This window comes from Pleurodeles waltl, chromosome 4_2, assembly GCF_031143425.1.
Source record: "Pleurodeles waltl isolate 20211129_DDA chromosome 4_2, aPleWal1.hap1.20221129, whole genome shotgun sequence".
Taxonomy (NCBI): Eukaryota; Metazoa; Chordata; class Amphibia; order Caudata; family Salamandridae; genus Pleurodeles; species Pleurodeles waltl.
Genome location: NC_090443.1, coordinates 477,367,303 through 477,386,380, shown reverse-complemented (window position 1 = coordinate 477,386,380; position 19,078 = coordinate 477,367,303). Strand labels below are relative to the sequence as shown.

The 19,078-nt window shown below is 43.3% G+C and overlaps 1 protein-coding gene across 2 annotated transcripts in view; it reads right to left on the bottom strand.

The window, feature by feature from the left end:
• The window catches only part of TYK2 (tyrosine kinase 2), a 579,821-nt gene extending 561,648 nt beyond the window's left edge, over positions 1-18,173 (bottom strand). Inside the window, exon 1 of one of the 2 annotated variants that reach the window (XM_069231824.1) lies at positions 17,956-18,173. The gene's annotated coding sequence lies outside the window, so the exon portion shown is untranslated. The remainder of the gene's footprint in view (positions 1-17,955) is intronic. The other variant, XM_069231825.1, reaches the window with a different exon arrangement.
• Positions 18,174-19,078: the final 905 nt, after the last annotated feature.

Below are 19,078 nucleotides of genomic sequence, written 5' to 3'. Positions count from 1 at the left end.
TACCACTCATAGCAGGTAGGATACCCTGCCAAATCAACTTCAGTTAGCACCACCCCGGTTCAAAGCACTGAACACATGCAGCTCTTGCCCTTTATCACGTAGAGTGCTTTGATTCAGTACATATGTTGGAAAACATGAAATCATTAAAATGAAATATGCTGAAGAAGGAAACATGAGAAAAGAGCTGCGATAAAGTACTCAATGTGACAGCAGCCACCCTCAGTCAAGCTTATAATACACCTTTGAAAATAAATTATATGGCGTTAAGACATAATGCAAATCACACCCACAGCCACTTCGCAAAACTGTCTAGAAGGGACATCGTGCTGCCAACATGGTATTAAATGACAGTGAAAGACATAAAAGCTAGCACTACACAACTAGCTGTAGGGTCCTCTGGTACTGTCACCTCTGGCCATTGACAACATAGACAACTGGAGAAGGACGGGGAGCGGACTACAGGACTTGGGGTGGTGGGGGTCCACCTCTTAATAAAAAGATATATGAAAAACACAGAAACTAAAGTATTCTCGTAAAGGAAATCTTAACTTAATTTGTAAATAATAATGAAGAAAAACTCGAGGACTCGTCGGGCCACCAGGCACCACAGATCCTTCTAACAAATTAATCAGAGGGGCAGGTTCTTCACATTGGTAAATTCAACAAATATTTATATTCTAATATAAAATAATACACAATCATACACTATCCCAGCCAACACACTGTCACATCTATTTACATCCCACCAAAAGTTATGCACTTTGATCCCGCTGAGGATATTTTGTTCGAGTGGCGATGTAAAGCTTCAAGCTATTTTTGGATAAAGGCTAGACTAGTGTTTGAATTGCAAACCTAGATTTTTACCATCACTGCCGGAACCTGCAAAGGTTGATAGTTTGGCAGGCACTACTGAACAAGCGCAATAGACCGTCAAGTCTCAAGCGGCACAAATTTATCCCGTCCTGTACAATGAGTCTGGATTTTATGTGCCAATGTTAGGCCTCTGAGCGACCTACTGTAATCCGAGGATCTAACTATTAAAACACAGATTTCATGTAGTGCAAGTTTATAGATAAGAGGAAGTTATGAGACAAGCGGCATACTGGACCATACTACGGCAGGGTATTTCTTTTCAAACACATCGCCTGCCCCTTACATACTGGTTTGTGTATATTGTTTACACACCAAAAAGAAGCCATTCATTCAGAAATTGGGCCGTCTTCACGCCTACATAAGAGTATGGCCGCAGACTTAAAGTCCCTACTTTATATTACAAGTGCTGATAATAGAGGCATAGCCACCGAATGCTTGAAAGGCCTATTGGAGGAATACTAAGTAAGGAAATATATAAATATAACTAAAACAATTATTAAAAGAGTATAATCTCAATTTTGATTAAAGAATTAATTGTAGGGACTATGGCATATGTAAGTAAGAATGAACCCAAACCACTGCCTAGTGTTTAATTGTTTATGGCAGATTGGTATTTCATAGCTATTAAAAAAAACAAAAAACGGACTTTTTATAATGTATTATCGCATCTAGAATGGAAGATCACTTGTTACATGATTTTAAATCCAGGTTACAATGTCAATTGTTCCGGTTTCGTTGGAATCATCATAATTTAAATGCCTGGGTGCACCATCTCCATGGCTAGTGCAAACAGTGCTTTCCACATGATTTAACCCATCAATTGCTAATGTCTTTCAACACCAGCAGCGCAGAAGATGGAACTCAAACCTTTCATTAAAATAACTCTAATGCGGTCTGTGTAAAGGGCTTTTACATAGCTATTGGTTTTAGAACCAAGGAGAGATGCATTAGCAGTTCCCTTTTAAACACAATTAGTCAATGAACTTTTATCTTAATTTTATGTTAGACTTTTAAAAGTATAACTAATTGTTTGATTACATGATGTTCACTGTTGGATATTTTTAAGTGCATTTAATATTGGATATTAGTCATGTTTTTATGCTGATTCAGTGCTTTATTGATTGATTAATTTAAATTGTTTCTATATAAAAAAAAATACAGTGGTATATAAAATCCTTTAAACATAAAATGTATTGGTAGTGTGATGGCAATGCAAACGTAGCAGTACTTCAATGATGTTAAAAATTAAAAAGGACATTAAAACTTGTACGCAATATGACAGTGAAAGTGTCTTGTTGCTCGAGGTCCTAAACCCCGGGCTTAATACTAACAGGAACTTGTACAAATGCTAGCTACAGTGCAAAGAGTGAGCCGGGGTTAAGAGACGTTGCTTCAGACCCAGCCGTGAGACCTGAAGGCCCCTGCAAAAGGATAAATGCAGGCTAGCAAGATGATTTCTTTGTCACATGTTCGATGCCCCGTATATATTTTACAGTTCAGGAGGCTAATCGTGGGACCCCAGAACCTAGACATGCCATAATAAGCTGTCTGCAGGAGCGTATTCCCGCCTCTGATCCAAAATGTTTAGAGACAGCAGCATTTCCGATCCAGGGTGGATTTACCAAGGCAGAAGATATGAATCGCATCTTCTTTAGGGTGGCAGCACAACTTGCAGGGAGTTTCTCCTGCTGCCCTTAGCTAGGGTGCTGCATGTGTGATGCTGGGAAGAACACCAAGGCGATATTTTAAACAAGCATTTTCAATGCAACGGGGCTCGCATTTGCTCGAGTTGGAGCTATTTGCGTTGTAAACTCCTAACCTAACTTTTCTTGCCACACAAATTAAAAGAAAAAAAAAAAAACAGCGCGATCGCGCTATGTAAAATGCAGTGCGATCGCGCTGAAATTGAAAACGAAAAAACGGAGCACGAGCGCGCTATGTAAACCCCAGTGCGATCGCACTGCGGGCAAAATTAACAGATAAAGTAGTCCAGAAACCAGACTCGAGCCTCGTATGTTTCTAGTAGTTTTCCGGTGCTGTGTAGGCGGACTAAACACCAGAAAAGGCATGACGTATGCATGCCTTTCACAAATGAAAGCAAGCAGATTTTGAAGAGCAAGCCCAGGAACCAATGAAAGTGACTGACGTGACCTGGGCGTGGTTTGAAGCCCAAAAGAGATTACTTTATGAACGGAGAGCTTTGCGCTCACCCATAAAAAGCACCCTTGCTTCTGCTACTAAGGCTTCTCTCAAGTTTGGCTGTGGTTTTAGCGGTAAGTAACGGATTAGAACCATCCATGCATGGGTACGGTTCTCGAGGGAGGCCTTGTCTTTGATTCGTCTCAATATTTCGCATTTTGTCTTTTTAAATGACTCAAAGGTGGGCGCTATGGACCATAGCTGAGCTAAACCAAGCTGATCAATGCAGTCTCGGAAGAATTTCCCAGTGGCTGAGTGAGGTTTGCTGATTTCCAGCCAGTTGTTATGATTTAGGGTGTTCTTATGCAGCATAAGTGGGGCGTCCCAGTTCTTCAGCTTACTCCAAAGCAGGTTTCGTGGGACGCAGTCAAAGGCCACTTTGTAGTCTAGGAGGCATAGGTAAGGTGGTTGTTTGGATTGTTTTAAGTTTTCCAGCAGCAGCAACAATGCCATAATGTTGTTTGAAGTCCCCGTTTTTTTCTTGAACCCCGTCTAATTAATCAGGACAATTGATGTACTATCAGCCCAGTTGAGGAGCCGTTCCAGTAGGACACCTGCGTAGTATTTCTCCTCATTATCGAAAAGGGCAATTAGTCTGTAATTTTCTGGTTAGGATTTATCGTCTCCTTGAAGATTGGTAAAATCATTGACCAGGATGCTGGAATTGGAGTGCCTGACAGGGCATGGGTAAAAATGGGGACCATGTGCCCAGCCCATTTTGCTGGGTTGGTCTTATGGATAGCCTGGGGGATTCCATCCGGGACAGGAGCACCAGTGAGTCTACCTTTTGTGATCTAAAGTTTTATCGTATCCTTAGTTCCCCCTCTAAGGTGATGGGGTATGGGTGACATTGCTCATCTACCGGGACCTCGCCTGGGCTGCCCACTTTGCCTGCTGCAGTTGTGTGAATATCAAAACGGTCAGTGAGGAAGGAAGCCCAGGCTTGTTCGGATACATTAGATTCAGCGTGTGGTGGCGCTTTGGTTTTCAGGGAACTGATGGATCGACAAAGGCGTTTGCCTTATGGTGCTCTGTGTCCCAAAGGAGCCTTGCCCAAAATCTGTCTCTACTTTCCATTTTTTTGGTCCAGGTAGCCCTTTATAACTCCCTTTTCTTACGACTGAGGTCCGAAAGGAGTACCTCACTTTGAGGGAACCATCATGCAGCTCTCAAGGCCATATTGACTTCCCTCCTGAGAATTTTTATTTCTCTCCTTGCACTCTCCGTGTTCGTGCTGGAAGGCCGGTTGATATTTGAGCTCTGCAGAGGCAGCCTTTTGTGGGGTGTTGTTACGAGAACGATTATGTGAATACTCCACAGTTGCATTTTGAAGAGTTTCTATCACTATGCGCCCTCTTCAAATAGTTTTCCGCTTCCTGTTCCACAGAGAGTATGTTAGTTGCTGACTATTTGACTCTTCTTAGATCGAGCAGGTAGAAAGATCAAGAGAGCTCTGCAGTTGGTGTGTTCATAGTCACAGGAAGGGCGAGTTCCAACTCCTGCAGGAGGTGGTCACGCTTCATTTTTGTCCCCATTTTGAAGGAGCAGACTTGTTGTAACAGAGGAAGGACTCCGAAGGTGTAGTCAATCAAAAAATTAGCACTAGTAGAGTGAAAAGACATAGCCAGTGGAGAGTTGCCTTGAAAGCAGCTGTTTTGGACCGGTAGAGCCGGATGTTACAATTTGCAGAGGAGGATTGAGCCCCTTTACCCACCTTCCCAACTCAGTGTCAGCATGGGCCGGGATGTCCTATTAGCGCTCTAGTGCCTCAGTGATTTCGCCCTTTGGTGAGGAGCCGAGAAAGCAGGTTTTGAAATCACCTGTTACTAAGGTCAGGTGGTACTGGGCAGATGCTCCTAGTCTAAGAGGCAGTCGCACAATTTCTCTAGTGTATCTGCATGCTCTTTGTGATTCAGTGGTGCATAAAGATCTATCAAGATTTATTAAAGCCACTGAAACTCCAGAAGATGCTGCTCTCTCTTTGTGCAGCACTAAGTGCAGTATTTGGATGTTATCTGAGTCTATTTTTTGCTCTCTAGCACTCATCTTGATAGAAGAGGACAGATAAATTGCACGACCCCCACCCACCACCACCACCATAGTGCCCAATATTTGACTTTTTGGTTGCCAAGATGATATGATGGGAGAAACTTGGGATGGAGATAGGATCCTGAGCCCAGGTCTCCTGAAGGGCAAACACCACATAATTTTGAAGGTAGGGAACAAAGTCACAGTTCTCTAGTTTGCTAGACAGGCCACAAATATTTAAGGAGGAGAGACGAAGAGTTTGAGTTATTGCTCATGTGATTTCTCCTTGGGCTACCACCGGTCACCTTACTGATTGTTTAATGCTCTTGCAATCCACTACCACTCACTGATGTCTGACCCATTCCCACGCTGGCTCACAGCATGGTGTATTTGATCTAGTCCACTGGCTTTTCTCTTACTCGGAGGGCTGCCCCAAGGGTGCTCTTTAACACTGAGAATGGTTTTGACGGGCTGGTGGGTTTTTCTGGCTCACTGCCTTCTTTCCTTCTTGTGGGTTCCCTGGTTAGAGAGACTTTTCTGCATTTATGCCCCAAACTAAGAAGCAGTTGCGCTTGCATTGTACCTTGTCTGCCATGTCCGATGTGCTCCAGGTAACCTTTGTGTTTTATGAACACGTCTAATAAACTAGGTTTATAACAATATACACGATAACACAACCCAAAAAGTTCCTGAAACAGCAGAAAAGGCAATTAGAGATTAGCCCAAGGTTGAATACATAAAAACCCTGAGACAAGACTAACTGTTTCAGGCGCAGCCCATCTTGTAGGGAACAGTGGCACTAAGAACAGAACTAGTAACTTCTATTAATGTCAGGGTTTATGTGGACCAATAAAAACATATCCAGAGAAGCTTTATGAATCATAGCAAATTAAAATTAAACAAGTTAAACTGTTCAAGAACTGACAAATCATCTATACATAACATTAAATAATTACACAGCACTAGCCACCGCTATGGTAAAAGCGGACAAGTGAACCAGTGCAAATCAGTCGGAGTGTCAGAAATTAGCAAACAATGTAGGTATACAAGGAGGAGAAGACCCTGTTACTAGGACCAAGTAACAAAAGACCTCCTTCTTTAGTCCCAATAAAAGCGGTACAAAGAAATGAACCCATATCCCTTTGTTTTAGCACAAGTGAAAACTCTCAGGTCAAGTGGGTGTCTGAACTGGCTCCAATAACAGGTAAATCATTAAAGCCAAATAAAGATAAGTGGGAGGACCCAGGTCGCTCTAGCAGGGTAATATATAGTTCAAAGACGGATGCATCATTCGCAATTTAGTCAATAAATGAGAATTTCTTCAATTCAATTTATTCTCATTCAAATGTTAGTTTATCTGTCCAATAAACGATCGTCAAGGCTGAAATCGCACTGTAAAAGAATCAAACCAATTGTGAGAGTTGAATATTGGCTATCTCCCCTTCACAAAAACGTTCACAGGGAACTTTCTTCACCGACATACATCTTTGGACATTGGTAAGTCCCCACTTAGAATATTGTTCGGACGTAGTCACTTGGGCACCCTTGGCAGTGAGGGTTCAAGCAGTGGTTAATTTAAATATTTTTTTTTTAAAGCGCCAGGGCCCACGTTATTAGGAGGCCACCATGTCTTGCACCACAAATGCCATCGCTAACGGATAAAGGTGTGATATTCTGGAGTACTTCAGGCTATTTCGGGATGTAAGGACGGCTTAAACACGTCAGCTTCATTATGGTTTTTAAGTATGTGGAACTGTGAAACATTCTTAGAGTCTTTTAAAAAAAAAAAAAAAAATGGCAAATCGTAACCATGTGGTATGGTAGGCTATCATAATTAGGGAATGGTGTTCAAAGCATGGACAAACACCAGCACAAGTTAAGGCACGGTGTTCAAGTAACTTGAACATTCAGTAATACAGAACATTAAGCCAGCAGGCACTGCATAAAGGATGAAGTTCATATTCAACAAATCATGGTCCAAAAATGGACCCACCATTGAGAAACTGTAAATACGAGTGAGAAGGAACTTGTAACTAAATATGAAGACAACTCAACTCCATTTTGTATTTATCTTTTTGTTTAATCCAGGTCACAATTCAACAAGCACAAATAAAAGCAAAAACACCCAAACTGAATCAGCTGACTTGTGCATGAGTATGAGCTGCCAGTTCCAGGCAGTTTGAATTGGTAATGGCTATTTATCTCTGTAAACTACCAGGGGCCACGTACAGAAAAGCACTACTTCTTAGCACAAAAACACAAGCCTAAACTTCTCCAGGACGTAATTTCCAATCTGATGATTACAGATTTAGGTTTAGAGAATGTTGCTCCTCCCGATGTAAGCCTCAGCCTTAAATGGGCTTTAGTTGGTAACTCACATGTCAATCACTTGTTCAAGTAGCCATGATCTCGCAGTTTTTGCATCCTCATCATGCACGCTTTCAGGTATGGTGCAAATCGCTGAGCCAACCTGCGCTTCAAGTGGGCCTCTGCAAAATGTTAATTACGCCAGTGTAATGCTCACAATTTTGGGAATTTTGCTTCAATCTTGTTATGCGAAATTGCCAAAATTATCTATAAAAATGTCTCTTTGCGTAGTCATTTGTGGTAAAAATCTACTGCGATCGTAAAGGAACAATAGAACGGGAGTAGCTGCTGTTCGAGGTGCTTTTGATTTTTTTCCACTTGAAACGCACCATCGTGTCAAAAAATGACACAAGGACCCACTTTGCATAAAAATACAACACAAAAAGACAGATGTGTTAGCAGAACTTAGTTTCACGAAATTACAAAAAAAAAAAAAGTGAATTTCAGACACCCTTAGCCTAAACCAAATCCATCACCCTGTTGTTTTTTAAGTTGTGTTTGTCTCGTGGTTTTTAATTTTTTGAGTCTCTGAACCACAATTTGAAATGTAAAAACACTGTTAATTTCTAAACTGCCAAGAGAACTGGATTTTTGGACGTCAAACTGTCATGCACAACCCACCCAGTCATGTCCTCCAGAACTGAGGTACTCACCTAGCTTTCTCCACACAGAGCAGGAACCGATACAGCAGTGGTCTTCAAACTTTTTAATGCCGCGCCCCCCCCCCCCCCCCAGTTGAAAAATAAAAATCTCTGGACCCCCCTCAGAATTTTTCATAATTATTTTAGAAAGATGGCAATGTTTAAACATGTCTAAACCCAATTAAACATTGCAGTGAAGTACTGTTACCTTTTTAAACCTGCAATAACATGCTTCTGCTTAAAACAAAGGCATGTTATCTGTATAATATTTCTTTTGGCCAGCATTTGGCGCCCCCCCTGGGATCACTTGAGGCCCCCCTAGGGGGGCCCGCCCCCCAGTTTGAAGACCTCTGCGATACAGGGAGAAGCTGTGAACTCTAACGGACTTAAAATCATCTTTTAAACATGGGTCACAAGGTACAACAATCCTAATAATCCGACAATAGAACAGAACGTATGTATACTAAAACACTGCTATTAAATGTTCTGTTTTAAATTGTCCCCCCTCTCCTGCCCCACAATTTAACAGTACATTTTAGAAGATTGTCCAATAGCTGGCTATTTTCTTACTTAGGGCATGTAACATGATTTTATTTACGACACTTAAATGTGTCGGAAACTTCTCACAAAGTATCTATTTGCACTGTAAAAATACAATTAAATCAAATTAACAAGACTTAAATCAGCTAGAATCAGATGATGCGTTAGGGTCTCTCGAAGATATATATTTAATAAAATTAAAAGACCTTAACTACAGTGGACAAGCATCTGCAAGACCAATAGGTCTTGCCTATGCGACTATGTTTTAGCCATCTTGTGCACAAGTGTGGCTGCTATTCAGCAAGGCTAAAAGTTAGAGGCGTGCGGTGGTGCAGATTGGAGCAGGATTGACTGGGCTAATGGATTAGGATGGATTGGGGTAGAGTGGAGTGGGTTAGATTAGCATGGAGTGGGGGCAGAGTGGGATGGAATGGAATGGGTAGATTGGAGTGGAGTAGACTGGAGTTGGGTACATTAGCATGGTAGATTGGAGTGGGGTACATTGAATTGGGGTGGAGTGGAGTAGATTGGGGTAGACTAGAGTGGGGAAGATTGAGTGGGGTAGATTGGAGTGGGATACAGTAAGGTAGATTGGAGTGGGATACAGTAAGGTAAATTGGAGTGGGATATAGTAGGATAGATTGGAGTGGAGAGGGCTAGATTGGAGAAGAGTACAGGACAGTGGATTGGAGTGAAGTAGGGTAGACTGGAATGAGGTAGATAGGAGTGGGTTAGATTGTGGTATAGTGGAGTGGGGTAGATTGGAGTGGAATTGGATAGAGTGCTGTGGGGTACATTGGAATGATGTGGGATGGATTGGAGTGGTTTGAAGTGGAGTGAGGTAGGCTGGAGTTGGGCGTACTGGATGGAGTAGATTGGAGTAGGGTAGTTTGGGGTGGGGAAGAGAAAATTGGAGTGGGAGGGCTTGGGTGAAGAGGACTAGAGTGGACTGGATTGGGATAGATTTGAGTGGCATGGGGTAGTGTGAAGTGGGATAGATTGAGCAGAATGGAGTGTGGGAGACTGGGGTAGACTGGAATGGGTAGTGTAGACTGGGGTAGAGTGGAGCTAAGATTTGAGTTAGAGATCAGGGAAGAGTGTAGTGGGGTGGATTAGGGTGGAGTGGCGTAGATTGGGTGGCTTATAGCAGGATACGTTGGAATGGAGTGGGGTAAATTGAAGAGGGATAATTAGAGTGGGGTAGAGGAGGGTGAGTTCAATTAGGGTAGAACGGGAGAGAATACATTGGAGGGGAATAGACTGGAATAGAACGGAGAAGTGTAAATTGGGTATAGTGAGGTGGATTGGGCTAGATTGGGGTGGAGTGGGTTAAACTGGAGTGGAGTGTGGTAGACTGGAGTACAATAGGGTGGAGCTGGGTTGAATAGAGTGGTGTGGGGTCGATTTCAGATAGTGTGGCGTAGATTAGAGTGGGCAGGTTGGAGTGGGCACACTGGATGGGGTGGATTGGAGATGGGTAGTTTGGAGTGGAGTGGGGTGCAGTAGATTAGAGTGGGGTGAAGTGGAGTGGGTTAGACTGGACTGCAGTGGGGGTAGATTTGAGTTGCATGTGGTAGACTAGAGGGACGTGGAGTGGGGTAGATTGGAAAGAAGTGAACAGGAGTGTGGAATTTAATAAAATATCTACTTGTCCATAGGACAGGCTGCTTCATAAATCTACTTGCCCTGTAAAAAAATAAAATAAAAAAATAAAAAGTTTTAAAAAATGGACTTGTCCCTTTGGTGCCATGTAGTGTGGCAACAAATTATGGCAGCAATCGCATTATATACGCGCTCTGATAATAGACTCTCTGATTACGACAGGGCTAATACTATAGTAGGGCTTGTATACTAGCAATTTCCTTATTTCGCCACCTTTTCACAGATCTACATACTGGGGATGGAGGAAACAGTTAGCAATAGTTTCAGGGTTGGAATGCCTTTGAGTCTGTGCATACTTACTAACTTGCACTTTTTAAGGATTTTCACCAGCTCATCTCTAATCTTTTCGCATACTGAGAAAGGGTGGAAATTTACTCCTGAAAAGGGCAGCAGTACAAGTTCTTCCGGGGCTGGGAAAAAAAGTGGTTGGAGAGAAAGTGAACTTGTAAATGCTCAATAGATTTTCGCATGAGCAATCTACACATGCATATCTGCTTGTGCTAAAATACTATTCACGAGTATTTTCTAGGAGTACGATTTCCTGGTCAATTCTTGTGAATTCATGAAAGCTATAATCCTGCACTAATGCAAATACATATACCACCATGGGTATACTTTTGTGACTTTCTTTAAGAATTGGGCCCCTAATTAGGCCTGGTGTTAACCAAGACCTTTTGTTTTTATTAAAATGATATTTCTCTCTCTATCCATCTATCACCTAGCGTTCTGCTATTTCACAAGAAGCATAATGGCACGCAAAAATGTTTTGTTCAGTGCCAGAAACTACTGTGGCAATGTGTGATTTTTGAGACATACATATTTTTGCTTTTTGCCAGTGTTTGTTACAATGGTGAGGGCCTGGCAGCTGCCACAACAATAAAGATTTCCAAAAGGCATTTCAAAACAAGACACACATTGACAAAACAAAAAGACTGACCACCAATGTCAGATCGTTTGGCTTTGTTAATGTTTGTTTATTTTCATGTATCCCATAATCTTGTTGAAACTAGTTCCACTGATTTTGAAAGCAAAGAATCATCAGCCTTGCTTACAGGCTTCTGCAAACATTTGCATCTAATCAAAGAGCATTCTGAGAGCATTATACGTAGCCTCATATTGTTAAACTTTTCACACATGTCTACACATTTTTTTTTTTACCAAAACCACTGTCAGTAGTGCAGTTCGAGCACAACATTTATTTATTTAGAGCGTTCATCCCAATAATAAAGGCTTTGCATTAATGAACCACAAATACAGCATGAACATATATGCACAAATATTACCTCAACTGCAGACACTTCCCTATAAACTAGCAGCCAAAGAGTTTATGCTGCAGGAGGTTAGGCCTACTTGTTATACATATATACACACACACGCGAATAGAAAATAATCAATGAGATTAACCACAATAACAAATATGTGCAATAGGGACAAGATTCCAGAAACCTGCTGTTAAGTAGGGTTGTCCTTTAATTTCCTTCTTGTGATGTCTGCATTTTCATTCTGTCTATGCATTTTAAGGTTCAATATCGCCCACACTGTATCACACTGACAGATACCAGTACACCACTTTGTTACCAAAGAGTTATCCTGTTTTCAGGTTTCATACACATTACAAGAATAAGATGCAACTAAATACGCCTTTACATTTGTTTTTTAAAAGCTGGATTTAGGGTTTCTTGCCAGAAGAATGAAGTGTTTCTCGAACAGTTTAAGAAAGCATTTTAATATTTAATATTTGCCCTGTGCCCACTTTGCAGATTGGGTAACTGCGTGAACAATGATCGGAGCTGTGACATCAAGGTCATCCATGTTTTTCTCAGAATGACATGTGTACACCATACCAGTTTGTAGGAGCCTGGCCTGGCTTATAGTGGGTACCTTGTGGTACTTACACCTTGTGCCAGGTCCAGTTATCCCTTATTAGTAGAATAGAGGTGTTTCTAGCAGCTTAGGCTGTTAGAGGTAGCTATGGCAAAGCAGCTTAGGCTGAACTAGGAGACATGCAAAGCTCCTACTATACCACTTATATCATATAGCACAATATCATAAGAAAACACAATACTCGGAGTTACTAAAAATAAAGGTACTTTATTTTAGTGATAATATGCCAAAGTATCTCAGAGGATACCCTCACCTAGGAGGTAAGTAACATACACAAATTATATGTACACAAACCCAAAACAGGTAAGTAACAGTAAGAAAAGTAGTGCAAACAATGTAGAATCACAATAGGATGCAATAGGTAGACATAGGCCTAGGGGCAACACAAACCATATACTCCAAAAGTGGAATCCGAATCACGAATGGACCCCAGGCCTATGGGAGGTTGTAGAGGGTCGCTGGGACTGTGAGAAAACAGTCAGGGTGTCCAAAATACCCCACCCCAAGACCCTGAAAAGTAGGAGTAAAGTTACCCTACTGCCCCAGAAAGACAGTATAGTCGAGATAGGGGATTCTGCAAGAACCACAACTGTTACCAAAGCACTGAAGACGGATTCCTGGACCTGAGGACCAGTAAAAGTAGGGGACCAAGTCCAAGAGTCACACAAGTGTCGGGGGGGGGTGACAGGAGCCCACTAAACCCTGGAGGAAGGTGCAAAAGGGCTGCCTCCGAGTGGAAGAAGCCGAAGATTCTGCAACAACAGAAGGTGCCTGGAACTTCTCCTTTGGTCAGAAGATGTCCCACTTGTGCTGGAGGATGCTGAAGTGTTTCCACGCAGAAATACCACAAGCAAGCCTTGCTAGCTGCAAGAGTCACGGTTGAGGATTTTGGGTGCTGCTGGGGCCCAGGAAGGACCAGGATGTCGCCCTGCTCAGCAAATCAGAGAGCCCCCTCAGAAGCAGGCAGCACCCGCAGAAGTACCGGAACAGGCACTTAGAAGACATGAGGACAGCAGTCGACTCAGAGTCACAAAGGAGGGTCCCACGACGTCAGAGTCCAACTCAGCAAGTTGGGCAATGTAGGACGGAGTGCTGGGGACCCAGGCTTGGATGTGCACAAAGGAGTCCTGGAAAAGTGCACAGAAGCCGGAGCAGCTGCAAATCACGCAGTACACAGGTTTGCTGACTGGCGTGGAGAGGCAAGGACTTTTCTCCACCAAGTTTGGACAGAAGGGCCACTGGACTGTGGGAGACACTTGGACCCAGCTCCTGTGTTCCAGGGACCACGCTCGTCAGGATGAGAGGGGACCCAGAGTACCGGTGATGCAGAAGTTTGGTGCCTGCGTTGGCTGGGGGAAGATTCCGTCGACCCACGGGAGATTTCTTCTTGGCTTCCAGTGCAGGGTGAAGGCAGACAGCAGTCAGAGCATGCACCAACAGGAAACAGTCGAGCAAGCCGGCAGGATGAGGCACTACAATGTTGCTGGTAGCCGTCTTGCTACTTTGTTGCGGTTTTGCAGGCGTCCTGGAGCAGTCAGCGGTCGATCCTTGGCAGAAGTCGAAGAGGGAAGTGCAGAGGAACTCTGGTGAGCTCTTGCATTCGTTATCTGAGGAACAGCCCAGAGGAGAGACCCTAAGTAGCCCAAAAAGGAGGTTTGGCTACTGAGAGAGGTAAGCACCTATCAGGAGGGGTCTCTGATGTCACCTGCTGGCACTGGCCACTCAGAGCTGTCCATTGTGCCCCAACACCTCTGAATCCAAGATGGCAGAGGTCTGGGACACACTGGCCTCCCCAGCCCTTCACACCTATTTCCAAAGGGAGAGGTTGTAACACCCTCTCTCAGAGGAAATCCTTGTTCTGCCTTCCTGGGACCGAGCTGCCCAGGCCCCAGGGGGGCAGAAACCTGTCTGAGGGGTTGGCAGCAGCTGCAGTGGAGACCCCGGAAAGGCAGTTTGGCAGTACCCGGGTTCTGTGCTAGAGACCCAGGGATGCATGGAATTGTCCCCCCAATACCAGGATGGTATTGGGGGGACAATTCCATGATCCTAGACATGTTACATGGCCATGTTCGGAGTTACCATTGTGACACTACATATAGGTAGTTGACCTATATGTAGTGCACACGTGTAATGGTGTCCCTGCACTCACAAAGTCCAGGGAATTTGCCCTGAACAATGTGGGAGCACCTTGGCTAGTGCCAGGGTGCCCACACACTAAGTAACTTGGCACCTAACCTTCACCAAGTGAGGGTTGGACTTATAGATGACTTATAAGGTACTTATGTGCAGTGAAAATGGCTGTGAAATAACGTGGACGTTATTTCACTCAGGCTGCAGTGGCAGTCCTGTGTAAGAATTGTCTGAACTCCCTATGAGTGGCAAAAGAAATGCTGCAGCCCATAGGGATCTCCTGGAACCCCAATACCCTGGGTACCTAAGTACCATATAAAAGGGAATTATAAGGGTGTTCCAGTGTGCCAATGAGAATTGGTAAAATTAGTCACTAGCCTGCAGTGACAATTTTAAAGCAAAGAGAGAGCACAAACACTGAGGTTCTGGTTAGCAGAGCCTCAGTGATACAGTTAGGCACCACACAGGGAACACATACAGGGCGTACATTATGAGCACTGGGGTCCTGCCTGGCAGGATCCCAGTGACACATAGGCAAAAACAAACATACGTACAGTGAAAATGGGGGTAACATGCTAGGCAAGATGGTACTTTCCTACACAGTTTGTTGAACCATTGCAGAGTTGACGAAGTTGTCACCTCAAACCCAAGACAAAGGAAGGGTTGGAGCAGTGTAGCATCCATGTGGTACTGAGTTAAGAAAATGTGGACATGATGGTTGTCAAAGATAGCTATGCTAAACACACAAGAAATCAAGAGCCTTAAACTCAAGTGCATCCTTTTGTGTGAGTTTTGAACCAAGAGTCACACAAGGCAGCACAGTTGCTTAGCTTCGACAAGCCAATCAGATCTAGAGTGTGTATATGATGACGAGTGCACTGTACAAAATAACATACGAGACATGTTTTCAGAGTCAACTATTAATGTTCTGTAAAGCTGTTTAATTCAGTTAGTGTACATTTACATTAAATGTGCCATGTGTCTCTCTAATTATGAGTGCATGCTAACAAAAACAACATTTATCAAGGTAATCGACTCCTTAAATAATTTTACAGAGTTAAAGTCACAACCACGATGAGGGTAGCAAGAAAAAGTAAGGATACAAAATAAGTAAGATTACAGAGCTACAGTAACAATGTATTAAGAGACTGCTTAGTAGTTTACTAAAGTAAAAAAAAAGCAACAAACGCATTGGTTAAAAAATTGTGCCCTACAAAGGACCAAGACGACCAGTTCCTTTCCAGATTTTCAAGATAACCAATGAACATAAAAATTAGGGATTTTTTTTAGATTTAATGTAAAATAGCGGATTTCCTGAAAATCTGTCAATCAAAATGGAGCACCTTCGATGTCTTTGGAACGCAAATCCTCCTTTTTCCTCATACCTCTGAACACCTGGCATAACTCCACTGAGTGTAAGGGAGACACATTCAAAATGTTTGCTGCAAAAGCAAGTCAGTACAAGCAGTACTGGAAAAATAAATGCCCAAAATTGCATACAACAAAGATGCAAGAATGTGACTGTTTTATACAAATAATACATTGCAGCAATGACACAGAAGTGAAGATCTAAGACTTTTAGGACGTCTTTCGAGATGTAGTGAGCACTAAAGTCACAACCCTAGTTAACAGTCGACTGGAAGCATGAAAGACGTGCAGTTCCCCAGCCTCAGAACACTAAGCTACAGAAAGAACTAAAAAGCACCTTACTTGTGATGAGCCACAGCGCTAAACATTACACTGGGAGGCTTAGTCACATCTCGTGGGCAAAAGGCAACGTCACCGTCCACCTCACTGTGAATTACCTGCTTGACATCGAGGGTACAAAATAGAATCTGGCGTATGTGGGAAAAGTTATAAAACAAATGAAATATCAGCGAGACTTTGCCAGAGGTCTTCATTACAGATTTATTTTTTTTTGGGGGGGGGGGGGGGGTGTAAAGTTTGTATGTTTGCAGCCAGTGATAGTTTTTTCCCCTTTTTTAAAATGTGAAGGCGCACGCGTGCTTCTGGCATGACATAAGAAAGTGAGAGATCTGTGTTTTAAGTTCTCTCAAGTTCCTACTGATCAACAAAAGTGCGATTCTTGTATATTAGCTTCTTCTCTGTGTTCCTAAAGCTATGTCTAACATATTTATAGATTAGTGTGAGAAAAAGGTGTTACGTAAAACAGTCTAGTATGAGCTCGTTGACCTAATTTTATGGTCATCACACTGATACCCCCAGCGAGTTAGATCCTAACATGGCTTTAAGTGCGATGAAAAAAATGTGTGTGGGGGGGGGGGGGGTCTCTATCAAATGGGCGTGGCAGATGTAATTAGGGTGTGGCTTATAAAAACTCTTAAGCTAAAAATCAGTGTATAGCATAGTGTGCTTCCCAACTGCTACTTTGCTCTTTTTTCCTGTCCTTGCATAAATGCTTCAGTTCTAAAATGAGACTGTGAAAGAACTGAAAAGAGTCTATTTTAAGTTACACCAAAGTCATGAAGTGTGGGTGGTACTGTTGCCGAGTTAAGACATTTGTTTTCATTCTAAGGGTGAAGGCAAAAATGGAAAGCCCGAAAGGGACCCGTCTTATCACCTGCTTTTAAGTCCCGGCCCACTTAAAGCCCTGCATCCTAACTTAAATGTTCTGCGTTAAACGTTATATTTGAGTTACTACAGCTTCAATAAAAAATATGTAATATCACTTTGATGTTTCTTGGAGCTTATTATGCGCAAATTCTTAAAATGAATTATAAAAGGCAAATGAATGGCAACGTGCAGACAAATATGGCAAAGTACATTCGTTTCAGGGAGGGCGCGGGTCGCTCTGCAGATGCCCGTTCGTCCACCAACAGTGCATTGATAAAGAGCCCCGTGTGGTGTTTAACGTTAAATGTACAACGGCACTTTTAATTTTGACGGTCAGATAAAATGTGACTAATACGATATAAAGACCATTTTGATATAACTGATTTCTTAACTAACATGGACAGAAGAGCACTGAAGGAAAACAAAAACGTCGACCTTCGCCACCCTAAAACGAACACAGGTTCAACCAACACAGAGTATAAAAGCGTCAGGGTGAACAAATATAAATACCAAAAATGCAAGAATCAATTAATCAAAATAACCTATTTTCTTTACCTATGCACGAAGGGTTCACCCTAAAAACAAAGCGTGTATTCATTCTATACCACAGATAAACAAGGTATAAATCAATCGTGACGCATATAGCAACACATGAAATATACTCAGCCCTACAGCAAGTATCATTGCGGAGTCACAAGGCAGATGCTTAGCAGTAGGCTCTGAATTTTGTCTACGTTACGTAGGGTGGTCAACGCAGGATCGTGAATTCACTCCCACTGGTGGCCCAAGCAACTCGTGGTGGCCCCAGGGGTCTTGCCATGGGGATACTAAATGTGACAGCGGAGGGCGATGGAGTCTGCTGTCGTCAGACCCCTACCGGTGGTAGCAGCAGTGAGGTATGCGCCCTTTGTGGTGCCGGTAACATGCCCTACAGGGTTCAGCAGTGAGACCATCTCTCACCACCGTATGGCAGTGGGTCCTCCTACCCCAAGCCACGGCAGCACTAGGATCAACAGTCTCTCTCCCGTAAAGGTTGATGGAGCACCCAGCCTCTTACCTTAATCCAGTCTGAGTTGGTAAGTTCCAGTTCAGAGTTTCGCCCCCTCCCTGCGGGGACTCATCCCCCTGCAGGACCTAAGCTTGCTCCTTAAGCAGGAAGAGGGTGGTCAGGTCTGCGCCCCCTGTCGTTTCCTGCCCGCGCGGGCTGCTGGGAAGCAGCAACGCCTGCAGCTCTTCACCAACCACTCCGCTGCATTCAGCTACCGCGCGACGACTGACAGACCGCGCGCCCGAGCGCGCGCACGCGCCCACCTTCCCACAGAAGCGGCCTCGCGCGTTCACGGGGTGCGCATGCGCCTCACAATACTCTCTAGGTCGGCGGCAGGTCTAGGGCGCTCAACGTGCGGTGGGCCAGCCTTTGAAGCGCTCATCATGCTGGAAGCAGCGAGTGCTGTGACCGTGGTAGAATGGAGACTGTTGGCGTGCATTAAGGCAGATATCTTCTAATGTAGGAAAGTTTCTTTTCCAGCACAAAAAAATATACAAACAGCCGCCTATGAATAACTGTGCTCAAGGTCAAGTGTCACATCATAGTTAAAGAGCGGATGTGGCATTGGGTCAGACCTACTGACTCTGGAAGTAAGAAACTAGATTCGAGTCTCAGCCCTTCAACAGCAAGTGATTCTGAGCAAATTACATACTCTCCATGCCTACAAATTTAAACAAGCATTAGCTTAGCCCATAGGTCTCGCCTTTTGGACTTTTTAAGAGTGTAGCAATGCAGCATATTATCCTGTGTGCATGATCGCCAGAGATTGAAGAGATATACAATCACTACACACTAAACATTTTTTTTTTACAATAACTCTAAAAGTATGCTCACGATACAAACGCAACGTTTTTCCTAAATGGAAAGTCTGAGGAGATATGACAAAAGAGGTGTAAAAGCAGTCGGCAAATGTTAATTAACAAACTGATTAAAAAGTAAAGCGCTTTCTGAAGGTTTATTGGTTAGTCCAGAACGGTTCAAATCCTTTTCTGCAGTACCCTGGTTAACGGGGTGAAGCCCTCTGCAAGGTTTTACCATTAACATGTAGGAGCGGCTGACCCAAGGACAACAGCCTGTGAGAGGGCACACCCGGATATCAATCCAGGCAAGAACACATCTGTCGTTTCATCGC